At 42.7% G+C, this 8,170-nt stretch overlaps 1 pseudogene; it reads left to right on the forward strand.

Annotated features, from left to right (window-relative positions):
• The first annotated feature begins 548 nt into the window (after window positions 1–548).
• On the forward strand, window positions 549–1,404 carry LOC148013132 (ADP/ATP translocase 1, mitochondrial pseudogene; annotated as a pseudogene).
• The last annotated feature ends 6,766 nt before the right edge of the window (window positions 1,405–8,170 follow it).

Here is an 8,170-nt window from a genome sequence, read left to right on the forward strand (position 1 = left end):
GGAGCCCGGTTTTGGCAGTCATCATCGACGACAAATTCCAACTGTGCCAACACGGCCGAGCATCTTCATGCAGATCAAAGCAAGCCAGACTCTCTCCAAATCACTAGGCACCAACACCCCACCATCTCTCATTAAGCGCTGTCGTGCTGCTGCGCATCCGAGCCGTAAACACCTCCATTTTTGTTGTGCATCTGTGTTATCTTTTTGTGTGTGTTTCATTGTGTTTGATTGCTGCATTATCTTTCCGTCTTTTTCAGTACCCGCATCCAATGTACATACTTCACTTGTGTGTTTGTGTTTGTGTGTGTTTCTGTTTGTGTGGATGTTGTGTGTGTGTCAGAAAAATATGAAAAATTGATGCCAAAGAATATTATTATGTTGTCAATTTCAATGATGAATTCTAAGAAAAGTGAAGGAAACCATGGAATCAAAGGAAGCTTTGTAGAAGCCGACATTTAAGCTATGAAGATAAAGGTTGCACGTGAACAAGGCCAACGTAATATGCGGGACAAAGCATTTTTAAAGAAGATACATTAGCACTACATGCCATGGAGAAGAAGGGTCCATATGCCTTTTCCGTAGACTTTTTGATGGGAGGAGTCTCTACAGCTGTCTCAAAGACTGCAACTGCCCCCATAGAATGTGTCAAGCTTCTTATCCAAAATCAAGATGAGATGATCAAGGCAGGAAGGCTTCAGGAACCTTACAAGGGGATTGTGAACTGTTTTTTTTAAAAGAACCATCCAGGAGGAAGGTTTTATATCCTTGTGGCGTGGAAACACTGCTAATGTTATCAAATACTTCCCTACCCAGGCTCTCAACTTTGCGTTTAAGGACTACTTTAAGAAGCTCTTTAATTTTAAGAAGGAGAAGGATGGCTATTGGGCCTGGTTTGCTGGTAACCTGGCTTCCGGTGGAGCGGCCGATGCTTCTTCCCTCCTTCTTGTGTATTCCTTTGATTATGCTAAGACTCGCCTTGCCAATGATGCCAAGGCTGCAAAGAAAGGAGGGGAACGTCAATTCAATGGACTCTTGGATGTCTACAAGAAGACTCTGAAGTCTGACGGTCTTCCAAGGCTTTACCGTGGATTCAACATTTCTTGCGTTGGAATCATTATATACCGTGGTCTATACTTCAGAATGTACGACTCTCTGAAGCCAGTTGTGCTTATTGGCAGTCTTCAGGATAACTTTTTGGCAAGCTTTTTGCTTGGCTGGAGTATCACTACTGGTGTTGGCCTAGCCTATTCTTGTAAAAATGGAGCTTTTTTTGCTCTTTACCAGGCAATTAAGGAGGAGCTTTTTCGCTCTCTACTGAGGAGGAAAAGAGAGATGGAGCTTGATCTGAGGGGGCCTCATCCCTGTTCTTGTTCCGCTACTATCTGTGGACTGCGCTACGCTTGACGGCGGCCCGTCTCGTTTCGCCTCCCATACTGCTGTTGCACTCTGGTCTATTCTTCCTGGGCGCAGACGGATCAAGGAATTGAGATTCTATTAGTGATTGGACGAGGGATGGAATCAAATACAGTTTAATCTTTTGGATTTTACAAGGCGAGCATATGGCACAAATTATGTAGAAACTCTTCGTGTTCAAGCATGCCAATTGTCACATTCGAAGAATCTAATTCTCTGATCGACTATATGTTGAGATATCGAGCTCCACTCGTGATACGCCAGGGTGACCGTTGTGTATTTATGTCACCGACTTGTCAGTTGCAGACGCGGTTGGTACACCGCCCATGAATAATAGCTACATGATAGCTATCCTTATCTACTCTAGTTCGTGGCTCAGTTAGTATGCCACCTTAGTTAGTTGAGTTTGGTTTGAGACCCATATATAGGGTTCTTCTATTTCTTTGTATGAGAGTTCTTTTGGCTTACACAACTAAGAAGAGAAAAACTGTTTTCAGCCTCCACCCTTGTGTGTCTTCCCCCATTGTGCAAGCAAGAAAGCTTCAAGCGAGACTCCTTCCTTCTCTCCCACAATCTTGACATGGTATCAGAGCCTTGTTCGTGGTAAGGAGCTCAAGAAAGCAAGCCAAGCTCACGGTGTTCTGGTAAGAGGAGCAGTGTTGCTTTCATTTTCTGTTTTGGGAGCAGATCTCTGCAGGTAGCACAGCCGGAAAGTGCAGGAGTGCATTGTCTCAGGTTGAGATGCCCTTCGCGGTGAAGCAAGAGAGCAGTATATGCTGCGGGCGAGGGCTTTAGCCCTCGGCGACCTTGTTTTTTTGATTTGAGGCCATTTCGGGGCCTGTTTCGCAGACGGAAGTTTTCTGCACGCACTCAGGAAAAGGCTCAGTTTTATGCTGTGCAGCCACTGTTCTACAGGTCGGTGAAAAGTTACTGTAGAAATTGCATCGTATGCTTGTGCGCAGAGACATTGGGAGTTTCAGAATCATCCTTGGTTCTTGTTTATGCAAAATCGTCACTAGGAAGTGACTGTGTGGTCAAATACCACTTTCGCCAGTTTTGCAGATTTGCCCTTGTGAGGGTGAAGCTGTGTTTTTTTGCAGTGATAGAATTTCTTGCAGTATTCTGTAATGGCGTCTGATTCTCTTTCACAGATTGTCACTGAAAAGCTTGACAAGAACAACTTCCAGGCATGGAAGTTTAGAATGACGAATTTCCTTATGGGAAAAGGATATTGGGAATTTGTTGCAGGAAATGAAGAAGAACCAGTTCTTCCTGATGTTCCCAATCAACAGCAAATGCAGGCATTCAAAGCATGGCATGAGAGAGCCAGGAAAGTTATGTACTGGCTGTCTATCAGCATTTCAGACTCTATGATTGTGCATATTCAGGATGCAAGTACGCCAAAGGAGGCATGGGATACTCTGTCAAAGATGTATAGCACAAATACGCAAGCCAGGAAAATGCAGCTCAAGCAAGAGTTGCACAATGTGCAAAGAGAAAATATGAGCATCAATGACTACCACATGAAGGTGAAGAAGATTGCAGATGCACTTGCTTCCATTGGGTCGCCAGTGGAAGATGATGATTTAGTTTCTGTGACCTTGAATGGTCTAGGAAAGGATTATGCACAGTTTCGGACATCCATTTCAGTTCGTGAAAGATTTCCTGATTTTGAGGAGTTGATTGCTCTTCTAATTTCTGAGGAACAGAGAAATGGTGGTGCATCTTCTTCAGGAGGAACTTCAAAAGAAGCTGTCTTCTACTCAAATGCTGGAAGAGGTAGAGGCAGAGGTAGAGGAGGCCGATTTGGAGGCCGTGGCAGAAATCAGAATATGCAGCAGACTCAAGAAAACCAGTCCTATGGAGGAGGACGTGGTAACTCTAGAGGCAGGGGGAGCCAAAGAGGTCGTGGTGGATGGCAAAGAGGCCAAAATGCAAACAGTAATGTTGAATGCTACTACTGTGGTAAAATGGGTCATATGGCTAAAGACTGCTATAAAAAGCAGAATGACATCATGAATGGAAAACTGCAACAAGGGAATTATGCATCTTCTAGTAGACAGGGTGATGACAGAAATGAGCACTTGTTTATGGTGCAGCACATGAACAATTCTGTGACAAGTGCAGAAGAAAGCAATGATGTATGGTATGTTGACTCAGGTGCATCAAACCACATGACAGGTCATGCAGAATGGATGGAGGATGCAAGGAAAATGGAAAAACCAGGATTTGTGGAGACTGGTGATGATACTGCACATCCTATTGTGCAGATTGGAAAAATTCCCTTGTCTATGCAGGATGGGAAAAAGAAATACCTGTCCGATGTATTTCATGTCCCGAATATCACCAAGAATCTGGTTTCTGTTGGTCAAATGGTTGAACAGGGCTTGCAGGTCAGATTTAATCCTCATGGATGCTTTGTTGAGGATATGAAAAATAAAGGTCACTTGATAGCAAAAGGAAAGAAGAAGGGAAGAATGTTTACATTGGATGCAAACATGTCTGAATTGAGTGCAGCAATGTTTGCACATGGGACCGGTGTAGTTGCAGATATTGATATCTGGCATAAACGCATTGGTCATGTTAATGTACAGCGACTTAAATCAATGCAGGCCCAAAATATTGTTGCAGGTTTGCCGAAATTCAAGGTTGCAGAAATGCATAAGGTATGTGAAGCCTGTCAGTTTGGAAAACAGGCAAGGAAACCATTTCCTAGGCATGTTCAAGAGAGTAAGAAGCCATTGGAATTAATCCACTCTGATGTGTGGACAACTAAAGCTGCATCTCTTGGAGGCTGTCATTATTTTGTCAGTTTTATTGATGACTATAGCAGAAAAGTTTGGGTGTATTTTATGAAAAAGAAAAGTGAAGTTTTTGGGCATTTCAAAACTCTTAAAGCGATGGTTGAAAAAGAAGCAGGCTTGCAGATAAAATGCCTAAGGTCAGATGGAGGGGGAGAGTACCTCTCAAATGAGTTTGCAAGGTTCCTGCAGGAGCATGGCATAAAGCAGCAATATTCATGCAGTCATACCCCACAACAAAATGGAATTGCAGAAAGAAAAAACAGGCATATTGGAGAGGTATCTCGTGCCATGCTCAATGAAAAAGACTTGCCAGATTTTTATTGGGCTGAAGCAGTTGCTACAGTAGTCTACATAATGAACAGGACTCCCACTGCAGCAATACATGGGATGACTCCAGAGGAGAGGTATACTGGTAGGAAACCAGATATTTCTCATTTAAAAATTTTTGGTTGCATTGCCTATGTACATGTGCCAGATGAGTTGAGATCCAAGTTGGATCCAAAAGCTGAGAAGTGCATCTTTATTGGTTACTCTCTGCAGCAAAAAGGGTATAGATGCTATAACCCTTCTACTCGTAAGTTTACAGTGAGCAGAGATGTTGTTTTTGATGAGATGAGTAGCTGGTATAAACCAGTAAATGTGATTGATGATGTAGATGCACAAAATGGTAATGCTGCACAGAATTCACAGCAGCAGTCACAAAATATTAGTGGACCTGGAGCATCCTCTAGCAGTGGTTCACATTCTTCGCCATGGACAGGCAGATTGAGATCAGGAGATTCTTCTCAAAGCAATGCAGATAGTGGTATGCAGGTATCACGAAAAGGAAAAGAGAAGGTTGATCAGCCCATGTTTGATGTGAATGCAGGTCACTCTTATGTGGATGGTGAATCCAGTGGCTCAGAACAGAGCATTGATGATGAGTTGGGTATTCCTTCTATTGTTACACCTGGAGTAAGGAGGACCAGGGATGTTTTGAGAGCACCTGGGAGTGAACCTACTTTGCGCAGGTCTACCAGAGCTAGGTATCCTGTGGATAGGCTGAAATATGATGGATTTACAGCCATTCATTATGCATATATGGTTAAAGTGATACAGGAACCAGAACCCACTTCTTTTGAGGAAGCCATGGGAAAAAAAAATGGGAGAAAGCCATGGATGAAGAAATGGATGCCTTGGAAGCAAATGCTACATGGGAATTGGTACCTTTGCCTAAAGGTAAAAATGCAATTGGCTGTAAATGGGTTTATAAGGTGAAGCACAATGCAGATGGTTCTGTGAACAGATACAAGGCAAGATTAGTAGTCAAGGGTTATGCACAAACATATGGCATTGACTATGAAGAAACATTCAGTCCGGTTGCAAGGATGGCAACCGTAAGAGCAGTCATTGCTATGGCTGCATCAAAGGGATGGTCTTTACATCAGATGGATGTAAAGAATGCCTTCTTGCATGGTGATTTGCAAGAAGAGGTCTATATGGAGCAGCCACCAGGTTATGTGCATGCTGTTCATCCTGAGTTTGTTTGCAGGTTGAAGAAAGCCTTGTATGGCTTGAAGCAAGCACCTAGAGCATGGTCTGACAAGATAGGACAGTATCTTGTCACTATTGGCTTTCAGATTTCCAAGGCAGATTTCTCACTTTATGTGAGAAAAACAGAGAAAGGTATTATGCTACTTGTCATTTATGTTGATGATTTGATTATGACAGGTGACAGTGATGAAGATATCCTTCATGTGAAAATGCTATTGAAGCAGAAGTTTGAGATGAAGGATTTGGGAGAGCTGCGTTATTTCTTGGGCATTGAGGTGATTAGATCACCAAGTGGGATACAGCTCTTGCAGAGGCAGTATGGATTGGACATGCTGTCCAAATATGGGATGACAGGCTGTAAGCCTATTTCAGTTCCTTTGGAGCAGAATGTGAAGCTGAGCACAGATGCAGGTGAGCTTCTGGAAGACCCTACTATGTACAGACGCATAGTAGGAAGTTTGATTTATATGACTATTACCAGGCCAGATTTGAGCTATGCTGTTGGATTGGTAAGTCAGTTTATGCAGGCTCCAAGGAAACCACATTTGGATGCGGCTAGACGCATACTCAGGTATGTGAAGTCCACATTGCAGTATGGACTATTTTATGAGACTGGGGTTCAGATACAGTTGCATGGATACACTGATGCTGATTGGGCTGGTAGTATTTCAGATAGACGATCTACCAGTGGATATGTGTTCTCTTTTGGGAGTGCTGCAGTCACTTGGAGCAGCAAGAAACAGCCTACAGTTGCCTTGTCGAGCACAGAGGCTGAGTACAGGGGTGCAGCAATGGCTGCATGTGAGGTAGCTTGGTTGCATAAGCTACTTTATGATATGCATCAGTCTACAGATGGACCAGTTGTCATTTATTGTGACAACATGAGTAGTATACACTTGGCAAATAACCCAGTCTATCATGCTAGAACAAAGCACATTGAGGTGCATTATCACTATGTGCGAGAGAGGGTTTTACTAGGTCTTATTGATCTAGTTTATGTCAGCACAGAGGATCAGGTAGCTGACATATTCACGAAGGCATTGGGCGCAGAGAAGCTGGGCAAGTTCAGAGACCTGTTTGGTGTGCAGGAATTGGGATTGAGCTCGAGGGGGAGTGTTGAGATATCGAGCTCCACTCGTGATACGCCAGGGTGACCGTTGTGTATTTATGTCACCGACTTGTCAGTTGCAGACGCGGTTGGTACACCGCCCATGAATAATAGCTACATGATAGCTATCCTTATCTACTCTAGTTCGTGGCTCAGTTAGTATGCCACCTTAGTTAGTTGAGTTTGGTTTGAGACCCATATATAGGGTTCTTCTATTTCTTTGTATGAGAGTTCTTTTGGCTTACACAACTAAGAAGAGAAAAACTGTTTTCAGCCTCCACCCTTGTGTGTCTTCCCCCATTGTGCAAGCAAGAAAGCTTCAAGCGAGACTCCTTCCTTCTCTCCCACAATCTTGACACTATATTCAGAAGAGGAGCTGCCTCCAGAATTCAAGCTGTATCTACCAATTCAGAAAGCTTAACATTCTCAGAGAGGACGTATACTGTACCTGCATTTAGCACCTCGAAAGACCACTCTCGAAGCACAAAATCTGATGCGAGTCTGTTGTCATAAAATGCATGAGAAAATACACATTGAAATGAAGCAATTTGGTGGAAATGTCTTTGTTTCAAGAAGTGTGGTATTTAGAAACAACTGGAACACAAGTAATCTTAAATGGTGATAGTGGCATGGCATTCCTTGATGGTATGCAACTTGAATGTTGATAGAAATCCAGGCCTCATGGCTGCTGCAAGTGTAATTCAACTGAACTGCATTTACAAGTGAGAGAGCTGAGGGTTGGGGTTGAATATATATACCAGAGTAACTGGTAGTGAAAAAGGTCATGTTAAATGCTGAAGATGCTCAACTGTAATTTTGAATATGCTGCTGCAGTTGATGATGAGGATGTACCAGAGCTTGTAGAAGGAGAAACATTCTGCCCAGCTTGCTTACAGTTTTTTCTAATCTCTATTAGCACCTAAAGAAGAGTGGAGACAGGGATGCAGAAATAAAGAAGAAGGGTAAAGATTTCATACTGTTATTATTCAGAAAAGTTTTGACAAGGTTTCTCCAATTGGCAAATCTTTGGTTACCAAGGTGTGGCTCACTTGTTGAGATACCAGCAGGGTGTTGTATCAAAACTGTTCATGATAGCATATAATGAACATGGGCTTGCTCAGGATACTTTGACACTTTATGAACTGATGAAGCTACAAAATCTTTGTCCAAAAAGCTATATGCTGAGATAAAAAGGACTTGAACAAAATTTGTTTGCTGACAGTATCTTTGTTGTAATTCATTTGATAAGCAATATAGTGATCTTTGGCATAAAAAATTTGAGTTCTTGTTAGCCTCTTTCCTTGTAGTATCT

This window comes from Lygodium microphyllum, chromosome 26, assembly GCF_053477565.2.
Source record: "Lygodium microphyllum isolate KBCC chromosome 26, Lygodium_microphyllum_v1.1.10, whole genome shotgun sequence".
NCBI classification, from domain to species: domain Eukaryota; kingdom Viridiplantae; phylum Streptophyta; class Polypodiopsida; order Schizaeales; family Lygodiaceae; genus Lygodium; species Lygodium microphyllum.